The sequence below is a fragment of the Lathyrus oleraceus genome, chromosome 5, assembly GCF_024323335.1.
Source record: "Lathyrus oleraceus cultivar Zhongwan6 chromosome 5, CAAS_Psat_ZW6_1.0, whole genome shotgun sequence".
In the NCBI taxonomy this organism is placed as follows: Eukaryota; Viridiplantae; Streptophyta; class Magnoliopsida; order Fabales; family Fabaceae; genus Lathyrus; species Lathyrus oleraceus.
Window position 1 is genome coordinate 290,229,378 of NC_066583.1, and position 15,676 is coordinate 290,245,053.

The following is a 15,676-nucleotide window of genomic DNA, read 5'->3' on the forward strand; positions in this document are numbered from 1 at the left end:
TGAATGTACCAATAACGTGGCTGAATATGAAGCTTGTATATTGGGGATTGAGGAGGCGATTGATTTGAGGATCAAGAACCTTGTCATATATGGAGATTCAGCTCTGGTGATAAATCAGGTTAACGGAAAATGGTATACGCATCAATCTAATTTGGTTCCATATCGAGATTATACGAGGAGATTGTTGACGTTTTTCACCAAGGTGAAGTTGCATCATGTGCCCAGAGAGGAGAATCCTTTGGCAGATGCTTTGGCTACTCTGGCCGCCTTGATTAAGGTGCAATGGTGGAATCAGTTCCCCAGTGTGGAAGTTGGGCGTCTGGATAGACCGGCTTATGTGTTTGTTGTTGATACAGCGCCTGATGATGAGAAGCCGTGGTATTTTGATATCAAGCGTTATCTTGAGACTCAAGAATATCCTGAGGGAGCATCCAAGAAGGATCGAAAGACTCTGCGGAGGTTAGCCATGGTGTTCTACTTGAATAAGGATGGGGTTCTGTATAAGAGGAATTTTGATTGGGTCTTGCTCAGATGTGTGGATGATGCAGAAGCAAGCCAATTGATGAAAGAGGTTCATGAGGGATCGTTCGGTACCCATGCCAGTGGGAATGCAATGGTAAAGAAGCTGCTGAGAGCAGGTTATTATTGGATGACAATGGAGGCCCAATGTTTTAATTTCGTGCGGAAGTGTCATAAATGCCAGATTTATGCTGACAAGGTGCACGTGCCTCCAAATCCGTTGAGCTTAATGTCGTCTCCATGGCCGTTTGCTATGTGGGGCATTGATATGATCGGAAAGATTGAGCCTACAGCTTCGAATGGGCACAGATTCATAGTAGTGGCTATTGATTACTTCACCAAGTGGGTAGAAGCAGCCTCTTATACGAATGTGACGAGGCAGGTCGTTGCCAGATTTCTCAAGAGAGACATCATTTGCAGATATGGGGTTCCCGAGAGAATCATTACTGATAATGGTTCTAATTTGAATAATAAGATGATGGCAGAACTGTGTCGGGAATTCAAGATCGAGCATCACAATTCTTCTCCTTATCGTCCGAAGATGAATGGGGCGGTTGAGGCAGCCAATAAGAATATAAAGAAGATTGTGCAGAAAATGGTGGTAACCTATAAAGACTGGCATGAGATGTTGCCGTTTGCATTACATGGGTATCGGACGTCAGTGCGCACATCTACTGGGGCAACTCCTTTCTCATTGGTATATGGAATGGAGGCGGTGTTACCGGTTGAGGTTCAGATTCCCTCTTTGAGAGTCCTGATGGACGTGAAATTGCAAGAGGCTGAATGGGTAAGGACCCGGTACGAAGAGTTGAGCCTGATAGAAGAGAAGAGGCTAGCAGCCATTTGTCATGGGCAGTTGTACCAGCAAAGGATGAAACGGGCTTTTGACAAAAAGGTGCGACCTCGGGTATATCACGTAGGTGATATGGTGCTGAAAAGGATCCTTCCTCCTCAAAACGATCGAAGGGGCAAATGGACACCCAATTATGAAGGTCCATTCGTGGTCAAGAAGGTTTTCTCTGGTGGAGCCTTGTTGTTAACAACCATGGATGGTGAAGATTTCCCATCCCCTGTGAATGCGGACGCGGTTAAAAAATACTTCGTATAAAGAGACCCGCTGGACGAAAAGAATAAAATAGTCCAGGCAAAAATGGGCATCCCGGCGAACCAAAAACAGAAGGAAAGGTTCGGGCAAAAATTAGGGACAAAAATGAAAAAACTGTACACCCGGCAAGTCGAAAACCTGAAAAGGCGACTTGGGCAAAAAAGGGTATCCCGGTGGACTGAAAACCCGAGAGGGCGGTCCAGGCAAAAGAGGGATTGAAGCGAACAACTGCGTCCAGCATGATCGTTTGCGATTTGGTTAAAGCATCATGGATAATACCCGGTAGGGATCAATCAGAAACGTCTTGTTCAGAAGGCAGAAAGCACGGAGAGTCTGAGGACATATGGGGTGTAACCGAGTTGGAACTCGATGAGATCACGGGTTTCACATTGCCATTAGGATAGATTTTTCCTTTTGTGCGCAATTACCTCTTTTCAGGAATTGCTTCCTTTGTATCGCTCATTTGAGCCACACTTTTTCAATCAATAAAATGCATATTCAGTCAAATAATTTTGTTTTTGTTTTTCATTGCCGCTTTGATTGCGAAAACATCTGATTATTGTGATAAAGAAGTTTGCATTTTAAGACATACAGGTTCCTTCCAATGCATGTTTATAAGATTGAAAGCCTGAAATTTTAGTTGGAAGGTGGAGTGACCCAAGTGTTGAAATCTTGACACGCCTGGGGCACGGTTTTATCTAACGATCTGTTTTGCAGGAACTGTTAGGTATTCTCACTCACTTGCAGGTTGTGATGTTGAAGCTTTGAAACAAATCCCCAGAGAGTTCGCTCAGGAACGAATGTATGAAGGGATGACGCAGACGTTGAGACGTACGACGATCTTTGATTTTAATCAAGAAGACTCTTCAAAATCGGAAGATTTGAAAGTCTGTAGAAATTCCCCGCAGGGTCCAATCAGGAACGAATGAACGGGTAGAGAAGCGATGAGACGACGAGAGACGTCCGACGGCCCTGGAAATTAATCAAGAAGACTCTTCAAAGTCGGAAAATTGAAAAGTATGTATAAATCCCAGGAGTACGCTGTCCGTCGAGCGCGAAGCGATTGGGAGTACAAGATGATGGAGCAGAAAAGGTCCAGACGAGTCTGGGAGTTCTCAAAAGTGGAAAGCTGATACGCGTTTGGGAGGTGGATACCGTGGTTCGACGAGTCGACGGGTGTTCTGTACCAACTTTTCTCATTTCCCAACTAGGTCCCCAAGCAGAATTAGAGGACCAAATCCCCTGCAGATACGAGGTCTGTGGTTCCCAGCCGAGTCGAGATGGTTATCCCCGGCAGGTAATTGATGTTTCCTCAGCAGCCAGGTATGAAGGTTGTTGTCCCCGAGTGGAGCGGGTTTCAATGAAATATATCTCCAGCAGTGTTAATCCTACCAGTGGATTGGACAAGTTCCCGTAGCGGACGGATTTTGCATCCCCAGCTAAGTGTGTCCTACATGTGGATTGCATGAGTTGTCCCCAGCGGAGTAGCATTCATTTTCCCTAGCGGGGTCGGGATGGTTATCCCCAGCAGGTGTCAGATCGATGTTTTCCCCAGTCTCAGGCCTGGAGGTGGCTGTTTTCCCAGCAGAGTATCTGTGAGCATTTCCCAGTGAAGTCGTCAGGTATCTGTGAGGGTTTCTCGAAGCAGAGTTGAGATTTATATCCTCAACAAATCGAAGACTGTTGTATCCCCACAGAGTGTTGGTGGTTCTTATCCCCAGCAGATTCCCGAGCGGATTGGGTGCAAAGGAGGTTTTTCCCCAGCAAGGGTTACCTTTTCCCAACAGCAGTGCTATTCCCCAGCAGGGTGGAGTTGGAGCAATGTCGAGTTCCTCAGCAGAGTGTCTCGAGCTCTTCAGAAGAGTCCCTGAGAGGGATACTTTTTATGCATTCATCATGTAAATAAGCATAGCATATTGCATAGAAAAATAATAAATCGCGTAGCATTTCCATAATTATGGAGTATTACGCAGAAAAAGTCATACATCATTGCAAGCATAAGCTAGTCTCAAGCCGTGGTTACTGTTTGAGAGGTGGTTTTATCCGCAAAGCAAGGTGTTACTCCGAGGAGTTTAGCATCATGACGTCAGATCAGCAATGTTCCCCAGTAGTGCGATATTGGAGGAAATGTTTCCGTCGGACAGAGATGGAAATAATATCAGAAGACGTTACGCGATCAGCGCGATTCCGGGGTTCAAATGGAGAAAAGGGAAGTGTTGCGACATTTTCTGGAGATCGGGGTTCAATCAGAGAAGAGTATATGCTGAGGCATTTTCTGGGGTTCAAGTGGAGATTGGAGTTGGAGATTATATCCAGGATGAGGTCCGCAGGATTATCTTCTGTTCATGTGTCACCTTAGACTCTGGCTGAGGCCAATGGAGGTCGTTATAGGTGTCTTCTGAGGAAGAGATACACATGCTACCTTCCTTTTGTGAAGGTATACCCTCTGACATGTCGCCCTCAGAGTGGTGTTGGTGTTATTTCCGGTGTTGCCAGCGGAATTATCACAAGAAGTTGGAGAATGGGGTTCAATCGGAGAAAGGGAAATGTTGAGGCATTTTCTGGAGATGGGGTTCGAATGGAGAAAGGGAAATGTTGCGGCATTTTCTGGAGAACGGGGTTCACAATGGCGATCGTGAGTTATCGTCAGGCGACTGGGGTTCAAATCGGAGAATGGGGTTCGTTATTTGGCAAACAGAAGAACGGGGTTCAAATGCAGATATCCGAGGATCGTTTGCGCATAGAGGAATTTTTGGGGTTCAAGAATGCGGTGATCCGAGGATCATTTGCGCAAAAGAAAATTTCGGGGTCCAGGAAAAGAAAAAAAAAAGAGAAGAAGAATAATAATCCCGAGCGGATGAGTGGTGTTCTGGCCATGGTTATCCCTGCGTTGCCATTTATTTTGGTATCCAGGTCGACATTTCTGTTTCGGCATTTCAAGCCGACTTTCTCCGTACCAGACGGATTTTCTTTCAAGATTGTGTTCTTCGTCGATTCTGACAGGCGTTGTTAATTATATCCCATCAGAGTGCAAATTGTTCGTCTGTTCTTGGTATTCAATCACTCTTCATCCTGATCATCTGAAAGCCGAGGCTATTCATATCGACAGGTTCACAGTGGATTGAATAGGGGCAGCTGTAACACCTCAAAATTTGCCCTCCTCTCTTGGGACTAGCATTAGCATATTGCATATCATTTTAGGTCATTAGGCATTGCATATTGCATATCATGTGGTTACATGGTGCAAGTCATACTCCCAAGCATTGATCAGAAGATGAGGAAGTCAAAGTGCAAAGTTAGGGTTTTATTGGACTGGTCATTAATCATCTGAGGATGTGCAAGTCCAAATTAGGGTTTCATGATTCTCAAGGGATAATGGTCTTCATCTTGATTACAATGATTCATCATCATCATGGTTTGACATCATCAAGTGTTGAAGCACATTCCTTGAGCTTAGGGTTTTGACCACTGGTCAACCCTAATCAGTTGCATTGGGCCAGTCAGGGCATGATCAGGAGATGGGGTCTATGAGGGACATGAGGATCATTTTATGATTATATGGAGATAATTGAAGCTAGAGTTTCATCCTTGGGCTATTTCATCAGAAGATTGGGGCTCAGATTGATCTATGCATTGCCAGATTCATCTATCAGTTGAAAAGTCAACTGTGGTCAACTGTGCTTGATTTAATGGATTTGGAGGTGAAAATGAGTTGGATACACTTCATTCATGCTGGAACAAGTGTTATTTGACATGTCAAAGCTCAAGAATGGAGAAAATCAAGTCAGAACAAGAATTGCCAAAAATAGAAAGTGACTTGTAATGGAAGTTTCCAAAAATGGAAAGTTTTTGACTTCAAAATTACATGTCCAAGGAAGCTTCAAATGAAAATTTGTTCAACATGAAAGTTATAGATCTTGTTCTCACCTTTCTAAAAAGTCCAAGAACTTGAAAATCCTATGTATGGTTGGCAAGTTATGGTCCATTCAATTTCAAAAATGACCCATAATCAGGAGGGCATAACTTCCACATGGAGTGTCCAAATTGGATGATCTTTTTATGCACAAACTCCATTTGACATGTACTTTCATGGTGCATAATTGGATTTCTTCAAAAATGGGCAATGCAAAAAGTCCAATTTCAACTGTATAGTTAAAAAAAAAGCCAGGGGCAAAATTGTCCAACTTGAGAAATAATGGGAATTTTTGAATGGGGATTTTTGCAACACTTCACAAATGACATTTGGAAATTGTTGGAATCATCATAACATGCCTAGGCCTCATGGTTTGAGATTTAGCTTTTGGAATGAACTTGAAAATGAATAATATTACCATCACATAGTGAATTTCCAAAATATGTATCCAATCAACATGAAACAAGTGGCAATAGCTCATGACAGATGTTTAGGGCATGTGTGAGCTGTCAATGAGCTGGCATTGGCTGGCATGTGCAATTACCATTTTGCCCTTGCTTAAGAATAATGCAATTTTGCTAATTACATGACATGGTGCTAATTCATGATTAAGGAGCTCGATTAAGTTGAGGTACTTAAGCTTAATCATAACAAACTCTAACAGAATTTCACAATTCCCCAAAAATCACAAACAAATTCTCCAAATTCTCCAAATTCTCAAAAACCTCATAGAACTTCAATTGATCAAAGCTCTCTCAATTCTTGATCAATTTGTGAAATTCTTCTTGCTGCAACTTCCACTCATCATCATCTGCAACTGTTTTTGGAAATCAAGATCAAAGGAGCACCAAATCGTGACTGTCCTATATGATGCATCAATGGTGAATTGAGGAATTCGTGCAATAGGAGCCATTTCAATTGAACCTGGACCTTTCATTCACCTCACCTATCATCATTCTTGATCTGTTTTGGTGATCCAAGCGCAAACTCATCCAATTTCAACACTGCCATTTCCAGGTACTTGAAAATCGAATCTCACCATTGCTTTAATGCTTGTATGCATTTTGTAGCTTGTTGAATGTAGAGTTCGATGATGCTTTTGGTTTGTAAAATGGATTAGTGTAGAGAAAGTTATGATGAATTTTAGTTATGTTGCCAAACCCTAGTTCGTTCGATTCAGCAAATTTAGGAAGAGATAGGCAAAATCGAGCTCATATCCATGATCCACACACTTAGACCTTTCCAACGAGTATTAGTTTGTGCATTTTGGTGATGAAATGAGCAAAACCACTTTTGGAATGGAAGAACATGTCGTGCGAAGAAGAAGATGATTTTCTGAAATTTTTTACTGTTTGATCCAGACTTTTGCCTTGCCAATTTTGAATCATGTTTGCCGCGCCAACCTTGACCAATAGCGTGCCTCCAGCTCAATTAGTGAAACACCGCGTTTTGGTCTGAGAGGAGATAATTACAGTTTTGCCATTAAATCCAATTAATTTAAATAAAACACTTAATAATTATTACATAATTCATTTTAATCTTAGAAAAATCATAAAAAAATATTGGTTGATCAGAAAAATATGAGGATTTTTTCTATAGTTTCCAAATTGTCTCTAGAATTTTATGGATATGATTTTAGAAGTTGTGCATGATGGAAAGTTGACTTTGCTTAGGGATGTTTGACCTATGTCATTTTTGTGTGTAATTTTGACATGTTTTACCATTTTTAATGTGAAATGCTCATACCTTAAAAGAAATGCATGAAATGTTTTGTGGTGATTGTAGACATGTTGCTGGTGATTTACATATAAATTTTGTGAATTTTGGATACCTGTGGAGTAAGATATGATTTTTTGAACTCAGGTGTGACAATTTGTGTCACACCTAATTAGGACAACTTCATGAAATTATTTGCCTAGCCTATGCTTGTTGAAATGAGTTGAAATTTTGCATGGATGTTTATGGATATGTTGAAATGCTATGTGAATATTTCTGGATTTTTCTATGTCATTTTCAATTTGATTGATATTTTTCATCTCTGTTGGTCAATTATGCAAGTTCATATGACACATGTTTGTAAATTTAATGTGAAATCCTCATATGGTTTTAGATGAACATGAAATTTGGTATGCTGGTTGTAGACACATTGTAGGACATCCCTGTTTTGGTCCCATTCATTTCTTAATTGTTTTCATTGACTTATGAATTTTTGAAGTGAATGCATGTGTTGATGTCATGGTTTGGTTTGAATAATTGTGTCTGTATTTCTTGATTTTCATTGACATAGTTCCTTTTGTCCAATTGAGCTGAAAATTGACATGCTATACCTTGAATATGTCCTGTTTAGGTGTGAATTATTTGAGGATTTTTGGATTTGCTTTGATATGGATTTGATGGAATTCATTCTGTTGGGACTTTTGATGTTGCATTTGACCTAGTTTGACTTGTTTTGGTCATGAAATGAATATGATGAGTGATATGAGTATGGGATTAATTGCTCTTGCTTTTGAATTGCATTAATTTGATTTTGGTTGAAGATCCCTTGCTGTTTAGAATTTTTTCTCACTTTTGGACCCTAGGCTTGGCCTAGTGGTCTTGTGTCTCACATTTGCTTGATTTTTCAGGATGAAAAGCACAATGCTTAAGGAGAATGATCCAAGTCAATTAAGTTGATGTTGTTTGATGTTGAGAACTAACATGAATTTGTTTTGTAGGTTGTGAAGCTTGAGCTTGAGCTTATAGCTTGCCTTTGTGTGCATTAATTTGTATAGTCTGACTGATTAACATTTGCTGTTTATTGTTGTCTGTCTGAGTACTGATGATACTTGATTGATTTCAGGTACATTTAGTCGCTTACAGTTCTTTAAGAACTTGCTTGCTGCTGCTTGGTTTTTAAACCACTTGAGGTAGGACTTCTATTCTTCATGTAGTCTGGAGACCCGGCCTGTTATTTGGCCGGGCAAACTGTCTGAAGTCCTCCTTAAGAGGCGATGTTTGTGATTGTTTAATATTGTGCCAAGCAGGTGAAAGTCCTCTATGAGGCAATTGGTGGAAGCCAAGGGATATGCAATCTATCCCCCACTATTCTGTGAGTCGTCCCTCTGCTCACACGTCTGTGTGTTGATGCATTGGGACACAAACCCAAGATCTTGTGCTGTTGCACAATCGAGTCAGAGTCTTTGAGCGTAGAAGGGTCCCTCCATTCTGGACCCACGCTCCTTTGTCTAAAAGCTCTCCCTGGTCAGGGATAAGAGCTGTGAGGTCTCATCCTCACTTCACCTTTTCATCTGCTTCACCTTAGCCTCGTAATGGCAAGGTTAAGAGCGAGCAATACCCATGTACAGATGACTTGCTTCGGCAGTCAAACCCATTGTTTGAGCCCACTTGACTGGTTATAGTGTGTGCTATGTGAATATTTGTTTGACATGTTTGCTTGAAATGCTTGTTTTGATCTGTATGCTTGTATGCTTGCTTCTTTCCTGGATAGGATTAGTTTGCAATTGTGCAAGTAGGTAGAAACCTGAACGTAGGATAATGATGCATGACAACACTAGGCTCGAGTCCAGCTCCCTGGTAGTGTGTCTTCCCTCAGTTTCTGGCTAGATTTTCTTTCCCTTGAGGGGGAACTACATCGCCCTGATCCTCGTTCCAGACGAGGTATGTAGGCAGGAGACCGTACGAGGTCTCTCCGGGCACTTTTTTTTCTTTTTTGTGTGTGTTTGCTTGTTATCTTCTTGTGAGTTTTGGTTCGGATGCCGACGTAAGTCCAGTGATTGGCAGTCGGGCTCTACGTTTGCCGTTTTGTGCGTGTTTTGGTTCGGATGCTGACGTAATTCCATCGAGTGGTTGTCGGGCTCCATGTTTGCCATTTGTTTGTGCGTTTTGTGTTGTTTGGCGTGCGTAAGCCGAACTACAGTGGCTCTGATTCTCGTTCCAGACGAGATATGTAGGCATAGGATGCGACGTCCTATCGAGCTCCCTTCTCTTAACCCCACCTGCGTTCCCCTGTGTGTGTGTGTGATGTTTAGCAACCTATTCTTTATTTTAGAACGTGGATCCCGTCGAGTACGACGGACGTGAGGGGTGCTAATACCTTCCCCTTGCGTAACCGACTCCCTTACCCTTTCTCTTTGGTCGCGAGACCATTTCCTTTCCAGGTTTCTCTAAGCGTTTCCTTTCCCTATCTTGGGATAAATAACGCGCAGTGGCGGCTCTGTGTTGTGTTTTTATTTGAGCCCGCAACGCGCAGTGGCGGCTCTGTGTTGTGTTTTTATTTGAGCCCGCCGGTTGTTTTTTCGCGGATGCGACACTTAGGATATAATATCTCTGACCTGAAAGGTATAAGCCCATCTGTATGCATGCATCAGATTTCGCTAGAAGAAGATTCGAAACCCTCTAGGGAGCATCAGAGAAGAATAAACCCTATAATGAGTGATGTTGTTAAGGAGGAAGTTCTTAAGTTACTTGAGGCAGGTATAATCTACCAGATCTCAGATAGTAAGTGGGTGAGCCCTGTGCATGTAGTACCTAAAAAGGGAGGCATCACGGTCGTGCAAAACGATAAAGGCGAACATGTAGCAAAACGTTTAGAAGGAGGATGGCGGATGTGTATAGATTACAGAAAATTAAATAAAGCAACTAGGAAGGACCATTTCCCTTTACCATTTATAGACCAAATGTTGGAGCGTCTAGCCAGACACTCTTACTTCTGTTATCTAGATGGATACTCTGGATTCTTCCAAATACCTATTCACCCAAAAGATCAAGAAAAAACTACATTTACATGCCCTTATGGAACTTTTGCCTACAGACGAATGCCTTTCGGCCTCTGTAACGCCCCAACTACTTTCCAACGCTGCATGATGTCAATATTCGCAGATTACCTAGATGGTATCATGGAAGTGTTTATGGACGATTTCTCGGTTTGCGGATTCAATTTTCACAATTGCCTTGCTAACCTTGAGAAAATCCTGGAGAGATGCGTGGAGGTGAACCTCATACTAAATTGGGAAAAATGTCATTTCATGGTGACCGAAGGAATAGTTTTAGGACATATAGTTTCCGAAAAAGGTATAGAGGTAGATAAAGCTAAAATAGAAGTTATAGAAAACCTAAAACCACCAAAAACCATCAGAGAAGTCCGAAGCTTTCTTGGACACGCTAGATTCTACCGGCGTTTTATTAAGGACTTTTCCAAAATAACCAAACCCTTAACTGGACTTTTAATGAAAGATGCCAAATTCATTTTCGACGAAAAATGTAATGACGCATTTAATATTTTAAAACAAGCATTAATCTCTGCACCCATTATGAAACTGCCCGATTGGTCGGAACCTTTTGAGATAATGTGCGATGCTAGTGATTATGCAGTTGGAGCCGTTCTAGGACAGAGGAAAGATAAAAAATTACATGCCATTTATTATGCCAGTAGAACCCTAGACGCTGCCCAACTTAATTACGCAACAACCGAAAAAGAATTACTCGTTGTAGTTTTCGCTATAGACAAATTTAGATCTTATCTAGTAGAAGCAAAAATTATTGTTTACATCGATCATGCTGCCATTCGTTACCTATTAAGTAAAAAAGATGCCAAGCCCAGGTTACTCCGATGGATTCTATTACTACAAGAGTTTGATTTAGATATAAGAGATAAAAAAGGCACTGAGAATGTAGTAGCCGATCACCTTTCTAGGCTAGAACATCTAAAACCTGAACTAGTACCCATAAACGATGATTTCGCCTATGATAGACTGATCGCTAGAGTAGAAACCATTGAAGACAATAACCTAGATCTTTATGAGCACCCCCAAATTCCTTAGCAATAAGTAACGTACCCTGGTATGCAGATTTCGTTAATTACCTAGTTGCTGATATAGTACCCCCTGATCTTGACTACCACCGCAAGAAGAAATTCTTCCACGATGTGAGAAACTTCTATTGGGACGAACCGCTCCTTTTCAAAAGGGGTAAAGATGGCATCTTTCGCCGTTGCGTTCCAGAAGAAGAGGTAAATAATATTATCGAGCATTGTCATTCTGCACCTTATGGTGGACATGCGAGCACCTCTAAGACGTACGCCAAGATTCTTCAAGCTGGCCTATTCTGGCCTACCATGTGGCGTGATGTCTATGCTTGCATTGTCAAATGTGACAGATGCCAACGCACTGGAAACATTTCAAGACGTGATGAAATGCCTCTAAGAAACATTCATGAAGTAGAACTCTTCGACGTATGGGGTATAGATTTCATGGGACCCTTTCCATCATCCTTAGGAAACATGTATATTTTAGTAGTTGTAGACTATGTGTCTAAGTGGATTAAAGCTATAGTTGCACCCACAAACGACACTAGGGTAGTAATCAAACTATTTAAAAACTATATATTCCCTAGATTTGGAACACCACGTTTAGTCATAAGCGATGGAGGATCACACTTTATATCGAGAGTATTTGACAAACTTTTAAGAAAATATGGAGTTAGGCATAGAGTAGCAACACCATACCACCCACAGACTAGTGGCCAAGTAGAAGTATCTAATAGGGAGATAAAACAAATCCTAGAGAAAATTGTTTCTATTTCTAGGAGAGACTGGTCTTAGAAGCTTCAAGAAGCATTATGGGCCTATAGAACCGCTTTCAAAACCCCTATAGGAACTACTCCTTATCAACTAGTCTATGAAAAATCCTGTCACTTACCATTCGAGTTAGAGCATAAAGCCTATTGGGCCATTAAAACTTTGAATTTAGACTACCTAGCCGCTGGAGAAAAGCGTACCCTAGACATTCATAAATTAGAAGAACTTAGGCAGTCGGCCTACGAAAATGCAAAAATATATAAAGAGAGGACAAAAGCCTATCATGACAAAAGAATAGTAAAGAAAAACTTCAATGTAGGCGATTTTGTTCTCCTTTTCAACACTAGGTTACGACTCTTCCCTGGAAAGCTACGTTCAAGATGGACCGGTCCTTTCGAAGTATCCAAGATTCTGAGATCCGGAGCCGTAGAAATCAAGAACGATACCTGTAGTCCATTCATTGTAAATGGACAAAAACTAAAGCTCTATGAAGGAGGAGACATTCCAGCATACTACTCGAGCTACACCCTGATTGATCCACCGATTCCTACTACTACAGGTGTATAAATTCTAATCGTTAAGCTAATGACGTTAAACAAGCGCTGCGTGGGAGGCAACCCATGGTTTTTCATTTTACTTTTTCACATTTATTTAATTTTATTTTATTTTATCATATTTTCACCTAATGTTCCTGATGAGGCGGGACCAGACACTGATGATGAATATGACCGGAGAGAGAGATCTCCCGTACCCCATGTGTCCCCCCATCATCCTTCACCACCACACACCGCACCATCTTCTTCTTCTGCAGGTACCACTACTGGCTTCTATATTACAGAGGAGATGTGGCGAGACCACATGGCTAGAGAGCAGAGGCGGGATGACCTACTCTCTACCATCCAGCAACAAATGACGGACAACGTGAGCTTTATGCAAGAGTCGCAGCGGAGGACAGACAGGTCCTACGAGACCGTTCTACAGTCTATGCTTGCGATAACAAATACACAAGCCCGTCAACAACATTACCACCAGCAACACACTGCTCTCGTAGAGAACACTCAGGGTACCATTTTAGGTCACCTTCGAGACGTGAGGACCGCTCAGGATGCCCTGCAGGCGAGGATTGTAACACCCGATGTCGGAGAGGCCGAAGAGGGGTTACATGTAACATCTGAGGGCGATGGAGTGGTTGTCGATGCATGATGCATGACAATGAGACACTCCTAGCAGCTTCGAGGGGAAAACCGAATTCACATCGGAATGAGAGGGATCCTGAGGCTATGCAGGTATGGGACTGCATGGTTGAATGAAGGCTTATAAGGATTAATTGGTACTACCTATACCAACAAGATGCATCTTCTTTTCGGTAGCCCAATAGATAAGAACTACATAGTTAAGCGTGCTTGACTTGGAGTAGTATTGGGATGGGTGACCTTCTGGGAAGTTTCCCGGAAAGTGTGTGAGTGAGGACAAAACATGCCGAAAAGACCCGTGTTGGTTTGTGGGGTTAGTCGATAATCCTGAAAGCAGTTTGGGGTGTTACAAATGGTATCAGAGCCAAACCTCTCCCAGTACGATGTGGTTCGGGGACGAACCAAGCGGAAGTTGGTGGGCATGTAACACCCGATGTCGGAGAGGCCGAAGAGGGGTTACATGTAACATCTGAGGGCGATGGAGTGGTTGTCGATGCATGATGCATGACAATGAGACACTCCTAGCAGCTTCGAGGGGAAAACCGAATTCACATCGGAATGAGAGGGATCCTGAGGCTATGCAGGTATGGGACTGCATGGTTGAATGAAGGCTTATAAGGATTAATTGGTACTACCTATACCAACAAGATGCATCTTCTTTTCGGTAGCCCAATAGATAAGAACTACATAGTTAAGCGTGCTTGACTTGGAGTAGTATTGGGATGGGTGACCTTCTGGGAAGTTTCCCGGAAAGTGTGTGAGTGAGGACAAAACATGCCGAAAAGACCCGTGTTGGTTTGTGGGGTTAGTCGATAATCCTGAAAGCAGTTTGGGGTGTTACAAGGATGGATCAGAGAGACCGTCGTCGTACCTGATCCCGTCGTCCACCTCAGGATGGCAAGGGCACTAGTGGTCAACAATAGGTTGCCAGATAACTCTTCCCTTATCTTATTTCGAAACATTGGGGACAATGTTCGATTTAAGTGTGGGAGGAGCATTTATCGTTTTCCTTTTATTTTCAGTTTTATTTGTTGTTTTTAGACAGTTTATTTCCTTTTAGTTGTTTAATTTCCCTTTCAGTTGTTTATTTTTCTTTTTAGTATAATGCATGAGTCTGACGAGTCACCGAATATAGTAGATCTTTAGTACAATCCTACCTCCCCATACCTTTAGCCCTACCAAAAAATTTTGCAAAAGAAAACAGTGATATTCCGAAAGTTTTCAGGTTTTAAAGACATGTTTTGAGTAAAGATGCGGTGACTTGGGAGAACTTTGCGAAACATCAGTATCTGTTTTAGCACCATAAGCTTCGTAAATATAGGAATCATTCCCGAAACCCCATATACCATGGCCTTAGTCATCATTTCCGTATAAGTCCTCAGTAGTTTATCCTAGCAATCAGCTCCGGCCTACGCATCCTCTACGTAGGGGACCGATGCAAATAAGTGAATGATCCAGAAAAACAAAAAAACAAAATAAAGCAAAAATGCAACTCCGGTATAGGTGACCCTCACAAACTCGTTTAAACCAAAGGATTGTAAAAATTGCTACAAAAAGAAAAAGAAAAAGAAAAGCAGTACCCACTGCCAGTTGGTTCAGAGGTATCTGGCACTGAACTCGGTAGGGCGGATTACGATCCGATCCCCCACAACTACAGTTGGGTCCAATAAAAGGGTTTACACATGTTTATGTGCCAGAAACCCCAAGCTCTGATCATAATCACTAACAGGCCACTCTACTATGAAGCATGTACGGATAACAGGCTTAATGTGATTGCGCCTGAATGAAAAGGACACAAAAAGAGATGAAGAGGCAGGCCTAGGTATTGTGGGATAATATGGGTTGGTTAATATAGGAATGAAGTTTATGTCCGTATTTGCGGATTAGTGTCATCATGATACCCTTAGTTCACTCGGTTAGTACCTATCACTGCATCCTGACTTGAACATAGAATTTTTACCTGAAGCACTCGTTTACACCAGTTTTTCTTTCATTAGCTTTATAATGTTTTGCTTGAGGACAAGCAAAGGTTTAAGTGTGGGAGAGTTTGATAACACTAAAATTTACGTATTTTCGACTCCGATTTCACATGCATTCTAGTTGTTTTATTGTCATTTTTGTTGTGTTATTACTGTGTTTTCCTTTGTTTTCAGGTTTTTACTTTAATCGGAGCCCCGATCGAGAAAAGGAGTGAAAAAGAGCTAAAAACCCTAAAATTCAGCATTTTGTGCTTATGGCCTACCCCATGGCGGGCGCCATAGACCAAGCCATGACGTGTCCAAGTCCAACTTCCTTAACTCCCACGTTTCCCCACTACATCCACTAAGGCGCCCCACTTTGTGCTTGTGGCGGGCGCCACAAGAAGGAAACGG